The 21,718-nt window shown below is 44.5% G+C and overlaps 1 protein-coding gene across 6 annotated transcripts in view; it reads right to left on the bottom strand.

Annotated features, from left to right (window-relative positions):
- Window positions 1-20,793, bottom strand: part of MPP7 (MAGUK p55 scaffold protein 7) — a 354,373-nt gene extending 333,580 nt beyond the window's left edge. For 4 of the 6 annotated variants that reach the window (XM_075062266.1, XM_075062271.1, XM_075062268.1 and 1 more), the window contains exon 1: window positions 20,698-20,793. The gene's annotated coding sequence lies outside the window, so the exon portion shown is untranslated. Of the gene's footprint in view, window positions 1-13,090; window positions 13,160-20,697 lie in introns of all 6 variants that reach the window. The other 2 variants (XM_075062267.1, XM_075062269.1) reach the window with 1 other exon arrangement.
- Between the last annotated feature and the right edge of the window lie 925 nt (window positions 20,794-21,718).

Raw genomic sequence — 21,718 nt, 5'->3', positions numbered from 1 at the left:
CAGAAACCTGAGAGTGTGTGCCCTTGTTGGGCCACAGAGGGGAAATACAGGGGCAAGTTGCCTTGAACTGTGACAAATACATGGAAAAGAACTACAGAGGGCAGATGAAGGGTTTTTCCTGGGGTAGGGATATTTTATTCTGGTTAATGAAAGGTATTTGAAGGCGGCCTGTTCAGCACACTAATATCTTCAACCAAAACACATTTTGTGTTCTTTTAACTTCCTTGCTGAAATGAGCAGAAATCGGATAGAAATAGGAGAGACTCAAATTGTATTTTTTTTTTTTTTACTCTGATTAGGCTAGGCTGCAAATGTAATGATTAAGATACATGGTTCTTTCTTAATGAAATTATGTTTACTCAATTGATGTAATCCACTGCATTTGTTCTTTTAACACTGAAATTGCAAAATAAAGCAGTTGATATTTATCATAACAGCATAATTAACTGAGTAATTGTGGCTGGCATGACCAGTGACCAAAAGTAACTATATTTAGGCATTCCTAAGGATTTGCATTCTAAGACCCTGTTATGCACAGAAGAGAAATTTCTTCATGAACTCCTTCGTAGTTTGGTGCAATCTGCCTCTGCAAAAGGAAGCTTTTATGGTCCAGAATCCTGACAACCAACTACTACACCAAAAGCGTAGGAGGAATCTTTTGTAACGGTGTCTGTGCCAAAGGGTCGGCGAAGGGATTTTTATAAATTCATACATTTTAATCAAACCTCCTGTGTAACACAGACAATAGAATTTCATTCATTTCCCCCTGTGCTGGGCCCAATAACTTGTTTAACTGAATCATATCTTACAGAATGGCACCTAGGCTTGCTTTGAAGATATCAATAGATGGAGAAATCACCGTTTCCCATGGTAGTTTGTTAACAATGACTGATTAACCATTGGAACAGTTAACTTTAAAGTTTGCACTTAATTTCTGATTTGATTTTTGTCTGGCTTCAGATACCAACCTGTGGTTCTTGTTATACCTTTTCCCACTAGATTAAAAAGCCCATTAATACCCAATATTTGCCCCCTGTGAAGATACTGACAAGCTAAATCAAGTCATCTCTTCCTCTTTTTTATAATTTGTAATTTGTAATTAATCTGTAATTAATTAATTTGGGTTTGTATAGCTCCTACCATAACGAGGTCCTGATCGAAGATGCTCTTATGGTCATACAAATAATAAATAAGTTTAACAAGATTGGTCTCTCACTGTAAGACAGTGGGCCTCAAACTTTTGTATTGTGTCCCCTTTCACATAGCAAGCCTCTGAGTGCGACCCCCCCTTATAAATTAAAAAAATGTTTTTATTTAACACCATTATAAATGTTGGATGAAAAGCGAGGTATGGGATAGAAGCTGACAGCTCGTGATCCCCACTGTAATAACCTCACGACCCCTGAGAGGTCCCAACCCCCAGTTTAAGAACCCTGACTATAAGATTTTTCCAGTACGTGAAACGTTTTTATAGCTTTTGCCTGCACCTTCTCCAATTTTTCAGCATCCTTTCTAAAATGCTGACATCGGAACAGGACATAGTATTCCAGTATTAATTTCATAATTATATACTGAAAGGTAAAAATCACCCCCAAACTCCTATTCATACATCCGAGGGTTGCAACAGCCCTTTTTGCCACAGCATCTCAGTTGAAGCTCATGTTGAGTTGCTTGTCCAGTATCGGCATGTGTACACAGAAGCTGCTAGTGAACCTCCTAGCCTACGTAGACAGACTCACACCTGATTTAAAAATGTTTATTCCTAGCAAATGTGATCTAACCACCTCATTTACCAATGGGCTGGAAGATACTTCATACTCCTGAATTGAAAGGCACATCATCCGGTATCTTTCCAAATACATAATAAATATATATTTATTCATCACTTCTGCCTTTTTTGCATCATTAATGATTTTTCCATCTTCACCTAATAATGGGCTTGTACCATCGCTAGAATTTCTTTTGTTGCTAACCATGATTAAAAAATGAAGTGAAATGCCAAAAATCTGAAATGGCATCTGTGACATTTCACTCCATATTCTTTATGAAAATTTGCTTATGATATGAATGACATAACAGATATACTTTATGCAAGATGTGTCTTGTAAGATATCATTGGAAAGGTTATAATTTATTGAATGTGATTATCTAATTTGTATGCATGTATCATTTCTGTATCTAAAGTTAGGAATATGGATTATGTAACAATTACAACTGGGTGTGTACTGGGAGGACACTCACCAGACAACAGGCCATCAAATTTCATGAGCCATCAGGAAAGAACAAAACCATGAAGATACTAATCTCTCTCCCCCTGCTGGGAGGCATCCAGTGATGTAACTGTGACACTATTAAGTCAGGTGGTCTTGTCACCAGATTTAAAAGTTTATTAGAAAATATTTAAATAAAGATGATACAAAGAGTTTGGTGTGTCAGTCATTAGTCATCGGGGGCAAGATACAGAGCATGGGGGGATGCTGGTATTTGGTTATGGTTCAGCATATAATACATACAGTCTGTAATGTCCCCAATGCGGGGTGTACGGTGGGTGGGGTCAAGATACAGTAGGGGAGCAGTGAGGGTACATCGCTCATATAATGGGTTACACATAGCCATGATTAGAGTAAGCGGGCCGGGTAATGGGGACAGGATGACCCTCACATGGTGGAATCCAGGTCGGTGGGTTCAGGACTTAGGGGATATAGTTTAGTAGGGGGGGTTTAAGGGTTTCCCCCTCCCCCCCGTGGATGCATGAAGCCACGACAGCTTACTCCTGGTATTGGCGGTGGCCGGTGATGTGTTCAATGTAAATGTCCCTAGACCACCGGATAGTGTCCGAGACCATCAAACGCCTCATGAGTCACGCATAGCGACGGCCCACCCCACAGGCCCTAAGTACACGTTCGTTACAGGGGTCCCAGGCGCCTAGCGCCCCGACGATCAGGGCGTCGGTGTAAACCTCGTAGCCCTTTGCCCGCAAGGTGTCAGTCAAGGGGGCGTTGAACATTACCTGAGACTTCTTGTAAGTTTCCCACTGGAAGGGAAGGAAGACAAGTTTGGGAAACAAAGGACTCCTGTCTTATGTAAATCCTATTTAAGGGTGGGGAAGAAGAAAGACTGCTAAAGCCACCTAAAGGGAAGGCAGGGGGGAGGGGGGATCCAGACTGAGATAGGGGTCCAGTCCGAAGATAAATATAACTGGAACTCTGAACCACAGAAACTTTGTAACCTGCCTAAAATAACATTTAGGGTAAGAAATTTCATTTTGTAACCTGTTTCTTAAGTATATTGAGCTTAGCTTGCATACTTTGGTTTATTTGCTCAGTAATCTGCTTTGTTCGGTCTTATCTCTTACATTCACTTAAAATTCACCTTTTGTAGTTAATAAACTTATTTCTTCTTTATCACATAACGCCATGTGTACAATTCATAATTGAAGGGGGATAGGGGGCAAGAGGTTGTGCATACCTTCCTCCACATTGAGATAGGAGGCAAATTTCATTATATATCTTTGGGTCTGCACTCCAAAGGAGGTGGACACCTGCATCCTGGGACAAGTCCTTTAAGCTGAGCCTTTCCAGAACTAATCTCAGTGTCTGTTTCGTTCTGCAGTCTGGTGTGGCCCTGCCTGTGTGCACACTGGAGGCAGCGTAATAGCTTGGTTCAGCAAGACAGGTAAAAAGAGTGCCCAGGCTGGCATAATAGACAGGCTCAGTGTTATCTCAGAACATCAGGTGGCATCCAAAGGAGGGCAACTCATCACAGCATCATTTAGAAGAGAATATTGCAGCAGAGCTAACAGTGATTAAAACAGAGACCATCTGTGCAACAAACCAAAGCAATTCAAAAGAGCATGACAGACTTTAAAATTGTATGTGTAGTTAAAATTAATTAGAAAAAATGTTAGGCTCTTTCTTCAATGAACACCAATGAGAAGTGATTTAAGACAGTGTTCCTTTTTTGTGATATTGAGCCACCTCCAGGGCTGACAAGTAGGGTAGAAGGGAGGACAACTGTATCAGGGCACCAAGCTCAGAGAGCTCTCAAAAAGTCTGCGTGAATAAAGTACTGGTATCTCCAGAAATAAATGTGACTGATGAATACAAGCAAAGAGACGATGAATTCAAGACTGAAGTACAAGCTAAATATAAGCAAAAAGAAAACTGTTTGTGATAATGCAGTAAAGACGCTAGAAAGATAAGTTTCTGTATGATTTATTTTAATATTTTCAACTTATAATGGTGCTTTTCTTGCCTTTTTCTTAGCAAATGAATGAATATAATTGAAACTGACCAATCTTCCAGACCACTTTGCAAGAGTTGCTAGGCCATTAACTCTTGACTGACCCCTAGCTGCAGGGTGGCAGTTATCCACACATTTGAGCACACTAAAATCTTTCTACACTGGCCACGGAGCCCGGTATGCAGCAAAATAGGTGAAGTGCAACAATCAGGTTGGGGCAGAGGTTTCAGAGAGACTTCATGCAGTTTATTTAGTTAGTGAAATGGCAACAATATTTTTGGGCTAATGTCTTCTTTGCAAACGCGACTGCAAAACGCCAGCTCCTCTTTTACATCACCAGAGATAGTGCAATAAAGATTCAGAATGCTGAAAGGTATGGAAGGCAACTTCAACCTTTTCAAGGAAGATCCATGGAAATTCAAGTTTTTGACAGATATATTACGAGGGCACCAAACTTTTTTGAGGCCACCTACAACAGAGACTATGATGTGAAAGAAAACACTGTCCCAGAAAAGTGTCCTTTATAAGCTTGTCTTGATTACCTGCACCAACACTTTTATTTTTGGATGGGCGTATTACCCCTGGAGAATCAATAAAAAAATTTTGCTGCAACACATTCATCATAAATTTAATTCCATTTCTCTCATAATTGTGCCAGTTCAGTGAGAAGTCCTCAATGCTGTCTCTTTCAACATCAAGCATAGGATCTCCATGCTGAAGGACCAAATTCCATTCATTGAAAGGGATTAGAATTTTCAGCCAAACTGAGGAAAGTAAAACATCAAAATTTAACTATATGTGTATTACCAGTCCAGCAATATCACTTCTGGTTTTGGCAGTCAGGCTTAATTCAGACAACTCATTCAATGCCATTTGTAAGCCTTTCAGGTTCTTGGCAGAAGAACATGTACACAATCAGTACACCCAGCCCACTACATAACTGACATTAAATGGAATGAATCAAGATTTTCCCATTGCAGTTGGACATGCGCTGAAAATACTGTACAATGGCTAAAGGTATCCAAAGAGTGTAATACAATCAGTTGATGATTCAGATGAATCAGCACAAACCAAGTTCAAAGTATTCAATCCATGTGGAGAAAAATGTGCCCGAGGACTCTGTTGAAGCATTGCCTGACCTCCAGAGGCCTGCTGTGCCATATTGGCACGGTACCATCATAAACTTGACAACAACAGTTCGAAATCTAATCCATGTTCATCCATGGTGTTGTGAATCATTTCTGCTATTTCCTCAGCAGTCTTCTTGGTAAAGTCTCTGAAGCACAAAAAAGTACTCCTAAATCACAAAAAGTTATCAGTAGGTATTTGATAAATGTATCTGATCAATAGTGTTTGTTCCTTGCGTGAGCTGTCTGGATGCATCAGAAATTACTGAGAAGTAGTTGGCCTCTTCAGCTTCACCTCAGACTGTTTTCACACCTTTCCCTGTGCATTCTTGAATAAATTAATTTTGGCTGAGGTGATAAATAGCGCATTTGAACTCTCTGATGTTGCGCCTGTGCCTTTTTCACATCATCAGCATGATTACCCAAAATCCAATCATACTTGGCTAACAGCTCAGTAACAGCCAAGAAATTGCCATTGGATTTATCACCCAGCTTGCCACTCAAGCAACAGAAAACTAATCCTCATTCTTCAAGAAATAAAACATCTAAAATGTGTTTCAGAGTTTCCTTCCACTTTTCTTTTTCATTTGCAAAATTTGTCTTCAGTAATGAGTGGATGGTTTTATCATCTTTTAATCTTCTTCTTGCATTCATCCATTTCACATACCATATTACATGTGCATTGCTTTTTCCATTGTCGGGTTTTGTTTACACAGCTGTGCATGGTAGGCGGATGAAGCTTCCCTCAGGGAGGCCAACTCCCTGTCCTGCCTCTTCCACCTGCAGCCCTGCCCACATTCCACCTCTGTCTGGACCCAGCCCCCGCCACCCCTTGCCATGTCTCTCCCCTCCTCCACCCTGCTCACAAGGATGGGGGGCTGAGGATGGATGCGATGAACGATAGGGTCTCGCAGGAGAGGACGGTGAAGGAGAGGAGCAATAGAGTGGAGGACAGGAGTGAGAAGGGACTCACCAGGCAGTGACGGGGGCCTCAGGGAAGGGACGGAGCAAGGAGGGGAAAGAGACGGAGCGCAGGCAGGGCCACCATGGCCCAGGCATCCAGTGGCAGGTTGGTGGTGGCTGCACCAGGGGAGGTTTATCCTCCCTGGTGTATTACACCTGCCACTCATGCACCTATGATCCACAGTCCACCCAGTTAGCGGGACTAAGATAGGAAGAACACCTTGAGTTGCTGCATCCTGGGGAAAAGTCAATATGGAATGCAATAAACAGTATGCCACATCACTATTATCCAGTTCAATTTTTTCTCCATTTCAAAAACTATAGGAAAGAAGCACACAGGGAAACTACTTTCCTTAGGTATTGCTTTCTGGGTGGATTTTTCTCCTGCAGTTACGAAGCACAAATCTGTTTACGTCACCCTGTTTTACAGGCCCTGCATGTGAAAGAAGGTTCTTGACAGAAAAATGAGGCGATTCATGTTCATCCTCCTTACCCTCTAAATATTCTTCCTCCTCTCACAGATACAGATCTCAAAGAATTACCATCATCTTTCTCTCCTTCACCATGCCCTGGTTTCCATCCAAAATATTCTAGAGTTCTTTTCCCTGCTTCTTGTTCTGCAGTTTCTCTACCTTCCCTTTCCCTGCCCCCCCCACCCCCGAGCCTGACTTGTATACACTCTTCATAGTTGATGGTCTGAGGGTAAGCAGCGCCGTGTTAGCAGCATCAAGGAAATTTGCCCAGATCTAGGCACCAGTCAAACAGCGGTTCCCAACCACAGCTGCTGCAGGGAACACGACAGTGTGCTCTGTCCTCTCCTGCCCCTCCTCCCTCCCCTATTTAGAAGGATGGGGGGGGGGGGAAGAGAGAGACAGCTCAGGGGATAGCCACTCCACCCTGTGGGCGGGGACAGCTCCTCTGCGCCCTCTCCTCTCCCTCCCTGCAGCATGTGGTGCCTCGGAAGAGGAAAGGAAAGAGGAGGGAGGAGCACTTCAGGCTGCCACCCTGAGCCTGAGAAGGGGAGAGTGGGCTGGAGACCCTCCTGAGGCTCCAACTTCCACCTCTGGGGGTGTGAAGAATCCCAGGAGCAGAGGTGAGGCTGGATGGGAAGAATTGACAGGGAATAGACTGATCTATTAGGGAAAAAGGGGAATTGTCAGATCTAGTTATGCATTTTTCGTAACCTGATGGAACTGACAATTAAACACAGCTTACATTAGCTTCTTACAACTGAGTCCATATTTCAAAAAACACGTTTTATGAATTTCTTGTCGTAGATAAAATATATGAACCCATCTGGTAAGCTCCCTGGGTGAACAGGATTGGAGTTGAGGTCCGCAAACTATGTCAGAGCTAAATTTGTTTGACAGGTGGATTGCAGCGTGGTGGTGTTTTACAGTGCTGCAATCAATCACCGTCCACACTTGTGGCTGTTATCCCTTCGGCTGGGATATGATGCAGCGTGGTGCGCAGTTGCGCTGCGCGAGTGTGTCACAAAGCGCTGCTATTGGCCTCCAGAGGTATTCGGAGGTATCCCAGAATGCCTGTTCAGCCACTCTGCTCATCAGTTCAAACTCTACTGCCCTGGCCATAGGTGATCCGCCCTTTAAATGCCCCAGGAATTTTAAAAATCCCCTTCCTGTTTGCTCAGCCAGGTGTGGAGTGCAATCAGTGAATCTTTCCAGGTGACCATAACTCCACACACCAAATAAGCCCCAGCATGTAGCAATGGAGAGTTGCTGGACCTCATCAGTGTTTGGGGGGAGGAAGCTGTGCAGTCCCAGCTGCACTCCAGCAGTACGAATTACAATACCTATGGGCAGATATCAAGGGCCATGCTGGAAAGGGGCCATGACCAGGACACGCTGCAGTGCAGGGTTAAAGTGAAGGAGCTGCGGAGTTCCTATTGCAAAGCCCACGAGGGAAACCGCCGCTCCAGCACTGACCCCACAACCTGCCGTTTTTATAAAGAGCTGGACGCGATACTTGGGGGTGACCCCACCGCCAGTTGGAGGACCACAATGGACACTTCAGTGCAGGGGGCGAGGAGTGGGGGAGGAGGAAACCGAGAGTGAGGGGGAGACACCCTGGAGTCCCTGGAGGCATGCAGCCAGGAGCTCTTCTCAAGCCAGGAGGAAGGTAGCCAGTCGTAGCAGCAGGTACTTAGTGGAGGACAAACAGAGGAGCGCATTCCCGGTAAGCGGCTTTTATTTTCAGGATGGAAATTTTTCGGGAGAGGAGGGAGGGTTAGGGCTGCATGCATGCCTAGATGTGGAATAGCCTGGGCAATGTGCTTGCGCAAGTTTACTGGGAAAGCCACTGTGGTCCTTGTACCAGTCAGGCTAATGCACCCATGCCACTGTACCGCGAGGGGTGGGGGGACCATTGCAAGACACAGGCAAGCTGCATAGGGGCCAGGGCAGAATCCGCATTGCTGTAGAAGACCCTTCCGCTCTTCCCAGGTGACCTGCAGCAGTGACATATCTTCCAGGATCAACTCCTGTGGAAAATGTTGGAAGAGTGTTCAGTGTAGATGCCCCCTGCAGCGGTTTGCTTTCCCCAACGCACAGAAACCCCAAGGACTGTACAGCCTTGAAGCAATCAGTCCCCCTTACTCCCCATTTTGGGGCTCCTGTGGGGTATGTGCGCTCTCTTTGGTATGGGAAAACTATGCTATTGTGAAGACTGTAAACTCCTTCACTGTGTGAGAATAACCGTCTGATATAAACAATGCTGCCTCTGTTAAGTGTTGCCTTCGTCTTTCCACAAGCAACCTTGAGATCTTGGCTGCCCGTGTTATCAACAGCTCAAAGACTCCAAAACCTCCAGAAAAAGCTGCGAAAAAGCAAAGACGACATGTGCAAGCAGTTATGGATCACTCTGTCACAAAATCAAAAAGTGCATGACTGGAGAGAAAGGGAAAGCAGGATCTGTCAGAAAAACGCAGCGGCCAGGAAGAAAAGCACATAGCAGCTGATAAGCATCCTGGCGCTCCAAGCAGACTCTATCCAGGCGCTCATAGTCATGCAGGCAGAGCACTACCACGCTGCCCCTCCCCTACCCCCATCCCAAAGCTCTTTCCCTTGTGCCCCAATGTCAGCTCAAAACCCCCTTCCCCAGCATCCAGGTTCTTACCACCACCAGCTGCCTCCAACACCTGTATGTTCACCAACCAGCCCTGAGAACTACGACCCTTACCCTCTGCACTCAACCCCCATCACCATGCAGTATAGGCATCCTGAAGTGCAGCAGTCATTGCACAGCACTCCAGACAGGACATATTCAAACCTGTGACTGTACAGTTCCCCACCCCACCCCCCTGCCCTTTTAGGTTCCCAAAATGTTGTGTGTCTGTCAATAAAGTTATTTTCTTTTCAATAAATGAATTCTTGGCTTTGAAAACAGTCTCTATTATTGCAGAAAGTCAAAGATACCTTAGCCCAGGAAAGAAACAGGCACTGCAAATCAGCTTAGGAAACACAGATTCCTACTAACATTGTAACCACTGCACTTCAACAGTAATGTTTGGTGCCTTGCATGGGAGTGGTTTTCAGTCTCAAATTCCTCCCTCAAAGCATCCCTAATCCTTGCAGCCCTATGGTGGGCCTCTCTAGTAGCCCTGATCTCTGGCTGTGCAAATTCAGCCTCCAGGCGCTGAACCTCAGAGGTCCATGCCTGACTTAATCTTTCACCCTTCCCTTCACAAATATTATGGAGGGTACAGCACGCGGATATAACTGCGGGGATGCTGCTTTCCCCAAGTCTAGCTTCCCATACAGAGATCGCCAGCGCTCCTTTAAACGGCCAAATGCACACTCCACAGTCATTCGGCACCGGCTCAGTCTGTAGTTGAACCGGTCCTTGCTCCTGTCAAGCTTCCCTGTATACGGTTTCATGAGTCAAGGCATTAACAGGTAAGCGGTGTCTCCAAGGATCACAATGGGCATTTCGACGTCCGCTACTGTGATCTTCTGGTCTGGGAAAAAAGTCCCTGCCTGCAGCTTCCCAAATAGGCCAGTGTTCCGAAAGATGCGTGCATCATGCACCTTTCCAGGCCAGTCTGTGTTAATGTCAATGAAATGCCCACGGTGATCCACAAGCGCCTGGAGAACCATAGAGAAATATCCCTTCCGATTAACGTACTCAGATGCTAGGTGGGGCGGTGCCAGAACAGGAATATGCGTCCCATCTATCGCCCCTCCACAGTTAGGGAAACCCATTTGTGCAAAGCCATCCACAATGTCCTGCACGTTCCCCAGAGTCACGGTTCTTCTTAGCAGGATGCGATTAATGTCCCTGCAAACTTTCATCAACACGATTCCAACAGTCGACTTTCCCACTCCAAACTGGTTCCCGACCGATCGGTTGCTGTCTGGAGTTGCCAGCTTCCAGACTGCAATACCCACCCGCTTCTCCATCGGCAGGGCAGCTCTCAATCTTGTGTCCTTGCACCGCAGGGTGGGGGCGAGCTCCTCACACAGTCCCATGAAAGTGGCTTTTCTCATCCGAAAGTTCTGCAGCCACTGCTCGTCAACCCAGACTTCCATGACGATGTGATCCCACTACTCAGTGCTTGTTTCCTGAGCCCAAAAGCGGCGTTCCACAATGCTGACGATTTCCGTGAATGCCAGAAGCAATTTAGTGTCATACGCATCAGGTGACTCACTATCATCGTCGGACTCCTCATCACTTTGGATCTTAAGGAGTAGCTCAACTGCCAAACGTGATGTGCTGGCAAGACTCATCAGCATACTCCTAAGCAGTTCAGGCTCCATTTCCTACAGAAATCGCGCTGCACAGAAACCGCTGAGAGAGTCAAGATGGCGCCAAACGTGGACAGAAAAACAGGGATTGCTAAGATGTGAAGCGATACATCACGGGGCGTTGGGACAGGAAGCAGAATGACCCGCCCCCTCCGCCCCCTTCCCACAACCCACGGCGCCAAAATGGGATGAGGTGCTCTGTGGGATAGCTGCCCATAATGCACCACTCCCAACACCACTGCAAATGCAGCAAATGTGGCCACACTGCAGCGCTGGTAGCTGTCAGTGTGTCCACACTCCAGCGCTTTCCCTACACAGCTGTATGAAGACAGCTTTAATTCTCAGCGCTGCACATCTGCAAGTGTAGCCAAACCCTAAGTCAATATACAACATAAAGACAAAGTGGTGAAAAGAGCAATGTTTTATTATCTGCGTGTCTGCAGTTTAATACTATTTTGTAAATTGCTGTTTCTCATTTGTGCATGTGAACGCCGCAGAATATTTATAATCTGCTGTATTTAGTATATAACTAGCCAAGTGTTAAGTCTGTTTTTTTAGGTATTATTCATGACATACAACAGGAGTGGTCAAACTTATGACCCTTTGAGCCGCATACGACAATCTTCAGAAGTTTGAGAGTTGGGACGTGCCTGCTGGGGCTCAGGACTTCAGCCTGTTCCTGCTGAAGGCTCAAGCCTTGGCAGGCACACCCCATGGAGCTGAAGCCCTGAGACTCTCCACCACACTGGGCAGAAGCCAGAGATTGCAGAATGTGTGTGTGGGGAGGGGGTGAGGGAGGTCACATGCCTCCCCCGATTTTTGCCAGGGTTTGCTGGGCCCACCTGGTCACATGGTGCTGCCGGGCTCCCTCCCTACACGGCAGCTGCTGGAGCCAGAAAGCTGGGAACTACAGCTGGCTGTGGGGAGAGGCAATGGCAAACAGCTGGGAACTGCAAGGAAAACCGCTGCTTTTCCTGGTGCCTCTCCCCACAAGCCTAAAGCAGCAGCCCCTCCCTGTAACTTCCAGGTGTTTTCCACTGCCTCTCCATGTAAAGCTAAGAGCTGGGAGCTGCATGGGGCCACTACCGGTAAGTTGGGGGGGGGGGGGCGCGGGCAAGGGGAATCATGACTCAGGCTGTTGGGGGGAACCTTTAACTTATGCCCCCTCAGCAGGCAACACTCATCTCTGGCAGAAGTCCCTAGCCTCACCACACTGCAGCAGGGCAGAAGACCCAAATTCCCCCCCTACAGTCTGGTAGGCAGAGAATGGGTGGGGAGGATGTGGAGAGCTCCGTGAGCCACAATTTAACTGTAAAAGAGCTGTATGTGGCTCACGAGCCATGGTTTGGCCACCTGTGGACTATATAATAATGCTGTGTGAATAATATAACTTATTAAACGGTAGTTCCGTGTGTTTGAGATCCACGTGGAACTCCATTCCATTTGGAATGACTTCAGTTTTAGAAGCGGAGATCAGTACAGAAAACGGTTTATTATGAATGCAGGAAAACTTCTGTAATCTCTTTAGGTAAAACTGAATTGACACACTGGCAAATCTGAAGACAAATAGTTCTAAAACAATTCTGTAGGGAAGGCACTGTAATGAATATTTTCATACTACAGTTTTTAGTATTAGCATAATGATGGCAGACTGCAATATGATATACTGCAGATGTTGATGTAGTTGACATTTCCTTTTTTGAGGAACTTTGTACCATAAAAATGGGAGTGTCCCCCACTGCAACATGTTCTATCATGACCATTGCAAGTTTAACATGTCAGGGACTGCATCATAACTCATGAGATAAAGCATCTGTGATACTTTAAACAAATGTTTAAGACAATTAAAACAGTTGACAATACTAATCCATAATGTTATGTTTAGAGCCTTACAATAGATTAATAAAGAAATTTGGATCCAATCCTGTGTTATCAGAAAGCAATGGTTCAGGAGGTAGTTATCAAGAAATCAATTTATCTGGAAGATTAACTTACTCTCAGCATTCAACATGGGTTGACAATACCACCAAAGGGAGAACATGCATAAAAGTCAATCATCTGAGCCTGAAATAAACACAGAAAAGCCCAATACTATTGTGACATCTGTCCTAACCTGAGAGTTGATAATACTCGATAAACATTTTTTTTCCTTTTCATACCAATAAAGAACCTACAGAGCTCTAATTTACGCTATTTAAATCATGTTTTTTTTAAGCACCGAGAAATAAAAGGATGGCTTTCCCCTTCTCAAAGAAGTATGAAAACTTAGGGAAACTCTTGTTTGCTGGAGAGACTCTTTAAAGTGCCTAGATTTTAAATGTATCTAAAAACCACCCAGGCCCAATTTTGTCCCATAAGACTCTACATGTCATCACTCTGGTTAAATGCAGAACTACACATCAGCTAACTGAACGCTGAATAGAGGTTTCAGCTTCTCAGTGAAATCACTCAAGACAGGCATATAGTCAAAACATTAACAAGATTTCATATGCTTGCTTTTAACACTAGCACACATAGTAAGATATAAATCTTGACTGAAAACTTCTCATGTGAAAGCCTTCCTCCACTGGGAAAGATAAAGCCTCTAGGACACTTCATTTTGTACTTGTGTAACTGCTCAGTTCCCTGCCAACAGCAGGTAACGCCATGCTCCACTTGTGGAAAGTCAGGGGATAGTTTTGAAAACAGTAGAATTAGTATAGTGCACTTACAGTTATCCAGAAACAGTTATACATTTGGCATAAAAGAGCTGGAATGTTTTCCAAGGATTTAAGGGGAAACCCTGTAATCAATACATCAAGTGGTTATTTCTTGGCTTTTAAATTGCTCCACACTCTCAACTCTAAAGTCACAGCAATTTGTGTACACAACTATCTATTTGTTACAGATTGCTGAACAACCTACCTTTTCTTAGTGATACTGAATAACAAAGTTTAAACTATATATTGAATTCATTTACTCAACCCCTTTGTATTATGTAGTGTACAAGACAAATGTTATAGCAAAGCCCAGCTGACTGAAGAAACTGACTCAGCCTCACTGTCCATTGTTACTGCCTCCCTCCCTCCTCTGTGGATGCGGTGACACTCCAGCCTCCAAGCATTACTGTAATACAAATAGTAAATAACTGTGGTATTGCAACTTGCATCAGTATAGTTAATCAATACTAGTTATCCTGATTCAGGTGCACACAGTGGTTTCCCATCCATAAGCAGCTTGTCCTGAAAGCACTACAGCACTGTGGATTACTTCATAATGTCTACTATACAGTGTACTTTTATACCCATTCACATAATGTTTGTTCCAATGGATGCTTCAGGCAACTCTATCTAGCACTAGCTCGTGCACCATGAGGGGCAGGGAATAGACTTAACAAATGAGATGGAAAATCAGCAGCTTCCCCTTGATCAGTTGCCAGAGCGACTCAGACTCTGGTCCCCTTATTATGCTGAACACCTTGATTACCAGTGCCAAAAAAGCAATAAGCTTGATTTCTCTTTTCATTTTAATGCTACTATTCTTTCAAATTACTGAGATGCAAAATAAAAGCAAATAAGCTAATGCTTTCCCTCTCCCTAGGATCCAAAGATGGGAGGAGCTAGGCCCAGAGGAAGTTCACACCCTCCCTATATGATCAAGGCAGTGTCCCTCTATCGTACCCACTGTTAAAAAAAAAAAAAAAAAAAAAAAAACATTATGCAATATGATGTGGACCCTGCAGGACGTACCTCTTCTCAGGGGCTGAAGGGATAGGACAATGAAGTGCTAAGTGGAAGTGGATCTACTTAGAGAGCACCAAATCAGCTTTTATGTACCTCTTAGCTATGTTCTCTTTTTATGATATAGAGCAGGGGTAGGCAACCTATGGCACAGGTGCCGAAGGCGGCACACGAGCTGATTTTCAGTGGCACTCACACTGCTCAGGTCCTGGCCACCGAGCCAGGGGGCTCTGCATTTTAATTTAATTTTAAATGAAGCTTTTTAAACATTTTAAAAACCTTATTTACTTTACATACAACAATAGTTCAATTATATATTATAGACTTACAGAAAGAGACCTTCTAAAAACGTTAAAATGTATTACCGGCACACAAACCTTAAATTAGAATGAATAAAGGAAGACTCGGCACACCACTTCTGAAAGGTTACCAACCCCTGATATAGAGCGTAGGAGATGCTGATGAGGGAGATGGACTCCTTAGGGCTTGTCTATACTTGCTCTTTAGAGTGCTGCAACTTTCTCACTCTGGGGTGTGAAAAAATACCCCCCTGAGCACTGCAAGTTTCAGTGCTGTAAAGTGCCCGTGTAAACAGTGCCCCAGCGCTGGGAGCTCGGGGTTTTTTTTATAGCGCTGGGGCTGCTGCACAGAATGTGCCTGGCTGAAGTCAGTGACATAAAATCCCACAATGAATTCACTGAAGCAACTTTCAAAGAAAAGGAAAAGATACTACAATAAAACAAATACAGAGGAAGGAGTGCTTGCTTGTATGTGGCCATGTGTCTGCTAACCAGCCTTTGATTTCTGTCCCTTGCTCTCCAGATTAATTCCTTAGGGGAATTTTTTTTAAGTCCTAAATAAGGCCTTATTTTTAATTCTATTCTTGCATCCTTTTACGCTGCTCTGGAGGTGAAGCAACTGAGAGCAGCCATGGAGAGAGAAATGGACAGAGTTGAAGCCACAGAATACAATCTCAACTACTCTCATAACTGCATGCACCCAATTTAAATGGTGACTGAGCTAATGTTCTGGGCTGGCAGGAGCATTGCACTGAGAAGCCTAATTGTATTGATACCAGTGCTGGTTGTCTGTACTGATACTGCAATGATGTAGTGTCAGTGAAAGGTAAGTGTCTATCCTTGCTCCAAGAAAATGCCGTATCAACTGCAATATGAACATCTATGTACCACTGTAAGCAGTCTTGACATACAATGTATTTCATGTGGTAGTGAGTGCAACACCAAAGTTCTCTAGTGTAGGAAAGGCCAAATTAGGTTAGCACAGCAAATAAACCCCGCTTCTAGGAATAGAGAACCTTTGTGACACCAAGCTTCTCCGCTCCACTTGGGAAGGGTGGATCTGAAAACTACACCTCAAAAGGCTAGAGTAGCAACTGGGGAAGTGAGGAAAGAGTCATAAGATAGCTAATGCAACTGAGGCGCAGTGAATTAAAAACGAGTGTTTGGAGGTAATTTATAGGAAGTGGCGTCAGTCTGAGACACTGCTAATCTTCACCGAAACCAATCCTATGTTCTGGTACCTGCAGAGCTCCTAAGAGAAGCAGGAAAATGTTTAACCTGCTCTGGCTCTCACGGGGTGCTGGAACAATTTTTATAGTGGGAGTGTTGACAGCCAAACTGTAAACCCTGTATGAAGTGATTTCCATTATAAGCCAGGGAGTGCAGTAGCACCCCACACATCTCTAGTTTCAGCACCTACTGGCTCTCACCTGACCTGGCTCATAAACATGCAACAGAGATGTTCCACAGCTGGAAATACCTGTCCTGTTGAGATCCTGAACGCTGCTGAAGCTACAGCAGCTCTTCTCACAAGAAGCACTCACTCCAAAAACCTCCCCTACTGAATGCAACCACTACTTGACCACCCTCGACCAAGTCAGAGACCAGTCATTTACACAGCAACGGTTTTCAAGAGGCACAGAGCAGAACAGCACATGTACTACAGGCCAGGACTCAGGAATAAGTTATGCTGCTGTGCCAGTACAAGGTTGCATGGCTGCTACACAGCATGTGCCTGGCTGAAACCAGTGACATAAAATGCCACAATGAATTCACTGAAGCAACTTTCAAAGAAAAGAAAAAGATACGCCAATAAAACAAATACAGGTTGCTCTGAACAAATTGTAACAGTACCTGCTATACTTCCAAAGGTCTGTTCTACAGCGAGCCTCGTGCAGAGGATGGCTGCCCTCTCCCTGAATTATAGGGCCTCCTCTTGAGCCCACAGTTCTCAGCTGCTCCCTGCTCCCCACAAGCCAGTCAGTGACTCTGGGGGCAGAGGGTACTGGGTTTTCAAACAAGTGGGGAGGGAGCAGAAAAGGAGGGAGAGATTAGATATTGAAAAGATATTGTCTAAAACCGAAACAACTCCTGAATTGCCAGGGTCAAGAGAAGAGATAGGTATCTCAGCAGTTTCCTGTGACAGTGCCAGCACCCTCCCTCCCCCAGGCACTCAGGGAAGAGGAGTGTGCTGGTTCTTACAAGCACAATGCTAAGGAGGAGTTGCAGCTTTCATAATGGCCTCTAGATACTACACATAGTCTCTAGTATAGCCAGAGTTCTGTAAATTTTTTAAGACCTGCCAGAAATGCAAAAAAGTTTTTAAATGGATGTACTTTATTGCCCTTGTTTTCATATTCAAAAGTACGGGTTTTTACACTTTGTCCTTCTGAAATACCAATTATTGGTATCTAAATTTGACACTTGAAGAGTATGAAGACTAGTTTCCAGAATTAGCATTATGCCCTTAGAGAAAATAAAGCACTCTATCTATACCTGTACATATGAAGCAAATTTTTATTTTAAAAAAGAACACGTTCAGCTTGGACTCAAATCTCAGACAAATCTAGTTTACTTTTCTCTATACTGGAGGATTACTATTTTCATTCTGATCAGACCGATTACTCCAATTTCACTCTCATTCTCAACTCCACACCAGTGCTACAATGTTTGTCTTATGAAGACAACAAGGAAAAGTTAAATCAGAGTAAAAGTTTTAAATGAAATGTCAAACAACAATGAAAACCAACTCTTTTATTAAAACTTAAAGTGAAGGGCCTTAAATCAAGTGTTCCTTTAAGACAACTTCTGGAGACTACAAACATGGTATAGTTAACCATTCTGAACGAAGGTAGGCTTTGCACAATCCTACTAGGATCATTTAGCTCAACGCTAAAATTAATTCCCAACTACAGTAAAATGGGATATTGTGTCCTTTCTGACAATTTGAGCCAACAAAACAAGCAAATGTTACTTTATATCAGACAAGATTTCATTTATGACTAAATACTTCTACAAATACGACAAGCAACAGATAAAAAAAAAAATCAATGCACAAAAAGCAACACTGCAGATGACTTTATATTGCATGTACTCCAAAAATTCTAACTACTGTACTCAGTTTAAAAGTGACACACACATAGTCAGCAAACATTTCTATTCAACCTGCTGCTACATCAGTAAGTAAATCCTTCTGATAGGAGGTCCTTCATTTACCAAGATAACCGGGTTAGAAGATAAAACCACAAATCTCACTAAATGACATTTAAAACTTTGAGCAGTTGAGCCTTCCAAGAACTGTTGTTCTATCTGTTAAATACGACAAAATGAACAAGTAATTAAGACTTTAGTGAAGTGTTCCAATGGATTTTAATCAACTATTAAAAATATTTAAGTGCAAATTGGATTTAAAAAATGTAAATTGAGGATGACCACCAAGCAGATTACATACATTTAGTGAACTTGGAAAAAGTCTACTTGTTGAAGAAAGGGGTTTTATTTTTAAATGGGCTTGTAAAATATCTGATTTTCTCCATTATCAGAATACGGTGAAGTTAGTAGATGTGTTCAAGGTGGTAAGTTTTCCAGACAGAAAAATACTTTCTTACTGCCATTCAAGTTTCCCCAAACATTTTAGAATAAATGGTGAGGAAATGAACTATTAAAGAAGTCTGTGGCTTGACCTAAGAGAAGCCTGGAAATGCAGGGAGATGCTTTGATATGACTATAAACTAAAATAAAGGTAGAATTATGTTTTCAGGAAAGAGAACATAGAAAATTAAAGTTGGGTATACTAGCCACCCTTTTCAACTCTCACAGCAAACACAATTTGCGCTCTTTGCACACAACTGAACAAGTGAATAATCTTATTTATAAACTCTGTCAAGACTTGCCTGCTGTATGTTTTATTAATGTCCACATATTTTATCCGTAAGAAGTTTGTTTCACAAAAGTGAATTAAGCTATTTTTAAGCAATTCATAGAAATACCTCATGGTACCAATGACCTATAAATTAAAGTTAATAGGTCTCCTGGGTTTAGCAATGTAGTCTGATGTTACTCAATGATTTATTCACATCCATTACTTTTTATAAATTAGTTCTCCTTAACTATTCCCAGTGGTGCCTTACATTTTAAAACAAGAAATGGCTGCAGCACTATTCATAATTAAGGGAACTCCTCCCCTTACATGAGTAAAATGTATAGTTCATATGCCATGGAGAGACAATGCAATCTAGTGGAGAGAGCACTGGATTGGAACTCAGGAGACCTGAGCTCTATTCCTGACTCTACCACTGGCCTGCTGGGTGAGCTTGGGCAACTCCCTTCACTTCCCAGTATCTCAAGTTTCCTCATCTGTAGAATGGAGGAAATGACACTAATCTCGTGTGCAAAGCACTTTGTTATCTATGGATGAAAATCTGAGATATAAGAGCTAGGTATGAATATGTTATACACAAAGATTAGTGCAGTATTCAAATTACAACTCTCTCCCCATATTAGGGCACTTTAAAATATAAAGTATCATTTGAATAAAGGATAAACAAGCACTCATAAAAAGAAGACTGTATAAAATAAAATGGACTTCGCTGTGTAGAACAGCATTTAATCTTTGTGCTAACAAAACATTCAATCTACTCAATACTAACAGGAGCATTTCCTTGTAACATCTGCCTTCTCATGTCAACAAACTGATGTTGAATTACTGGTGACATCTTGGAATCTGCTCCCTGACAAACAAGGTTTTCATATCTGTCTGGAAATACTAATTTAATGGGCAGCTAATCAGGAATCAAAGGATGCTTCCTCACCCTAACCTGCAAGCAAACTGACAACTGGGCCTGGTGCTCAGCCCTCCTGTCTCCTCCCACCAGCCCACACTGAGACGATTCACTCTTCCCATTCATTTACCACCAAAAATAAAATCCAGATTTAGCGATAGATTGCCTCCCGTACACCAGTACCAGTCTGCTGCCGTAAAAGCACCTCTGCCTTGATTTCCACTTATGTAAAGCCTACACAGGAGCAGCCTCCTTCCCCGCACACCCCAGCTCCTCAGCCAGGTGACTCTCTTACTTTCCCACCACCGACAGCTACGGGCATAAGGACAAAAAATTAAAACTAACGTCTAACAAGCCTGATCAACCCTGAAGTCGTTACGAAACAGCTCAGACACACCAGCCCAGCACAGACCTCCTTGCCAAGATGTCCCCAGCCCCCCGACACCGCTCTTCTCCCCGGGCATCCGGCCCCAGCGACCCCCACAGACCCCCTCCAGGCATCCCCGGTCCCGAGCCTCCACCAGCCTCAGGACATCCCCGGGGCAGCCCCTCCCTCTGTCCCCACACACGCACCTGTTCCCTCCCCCACCTCCGAAAACGGGTCCCTGACCCGATTTGCTGGGGCCACGCGCGGGAAGCCCCCGCGCGCATCCCCAGACCCTTAAACCCCGCGGGGGAGGGGGGTGTCTCAGTCCCTTTGCCAGCTCCACATTCGCAGCCCCTCCCGCCATCACTCCCCCAGCCCAATAACCGGGGCAGCGCCCAACGGCCGGCGGGGCTCGGCCTCCAGCGCCGGCTCTCACCTGCACTGAGCACAGCGAGGCCTCCGCACTCTGCCCGCAACAGACGCGGCTCCAGCCTCCTCTAGCTGAGGATCCCACGCCAGCCAGCCACCACCCCTCCCGCTTCGCCGCGCCTCGAATGGCCGGGGGCTGAGCCGGACAGGGCCTCCTCCCCTCAGGGGCGGGGAACTGCCGGGGGGAGGAGCGCCCAGCCCCAGAGCTGCCGACGGGGGGAGGAGGATGCTATCTCCTGATTGGCCGCGGAATGGCGCGAGCTGGTTCCTACCCCCCCCCACCCCACAACAAAGCCAGCTATTTCATTGGCTGGGAAAGGTAAAGAAAAGGGGTGCTCGGATTGGGTGCTTAAAGCCACTCTATCCCACCCACCTGCAGCCAGGGGACGCCAGGTGGAAAGCAGCGTCTGAGAGGGTAGGATCTGTGCTAGTAGCTATGGGAAGGGAGTGGTGAGGTAGCCGGTTTACCCCAACCCGGGAGCAGGCTTCGCTGAACCGTGCTCTGGGGAAGCCTCTACTTCTGTGCTGCTGAATGTGCCCGGGAGCATCAAGCGCTGCTCGTTCTTTCCTAGTCTCGGACTCGCATCTCTTGGCATTCAACCTAAAACTACAGCTGCAACCCGTCTGAGATTGGGTCAGGCGGTGTTTCTTTATCACGGTTGTCAAATTTTGGTTTGTAACTGGATAGTAAGAGATTCATATTTACTTCTTCCTACAGGTCTTTGTTCTTAGTACTTATAGCCACCCTTAACTGCACTTCTAGTCTAAGAAGCTATTTTCAAGCCATATTTCACATTTAACCAGCACTTCTTCAATTCAATTTTTCTCTGAAGCTGAGGAGGAGCTTTGCACAATGTTTTTTCCCCCAAGGGCTTCTAGTTTAGTCAATCTTTTTTTCCATAAACGCATACATAAGGTGCTGGCTTATTCTAGGGTACATTCCCTCCACCTTAGCTGAGCTGGAGGGCAAGCTCTAACCCAGTGGTTCTCAACCTGTGAGCTGCTTGCAGCCCAATCAGCACACAGTT

Source organism: Chelonoidis abingdonii, chromosome 2, assembly GCF_003597395.2.
Source record: "Chelonoidis abingdonii isolate Lonesome George chromosome 2, CheloAbing_2.0, whole genome shotgun sequence".
In the NCBI taxonomy this organism is placed as follows: domain Eukaryota; kingdom Metazoa; phylum Chordata; order Testudines; family Testudinidae; genus Chelonoidis; species Chelonoidis abingdonii.
This window is presented reverse-complemented; position numbering and strand designations above follow the sequence as displayed.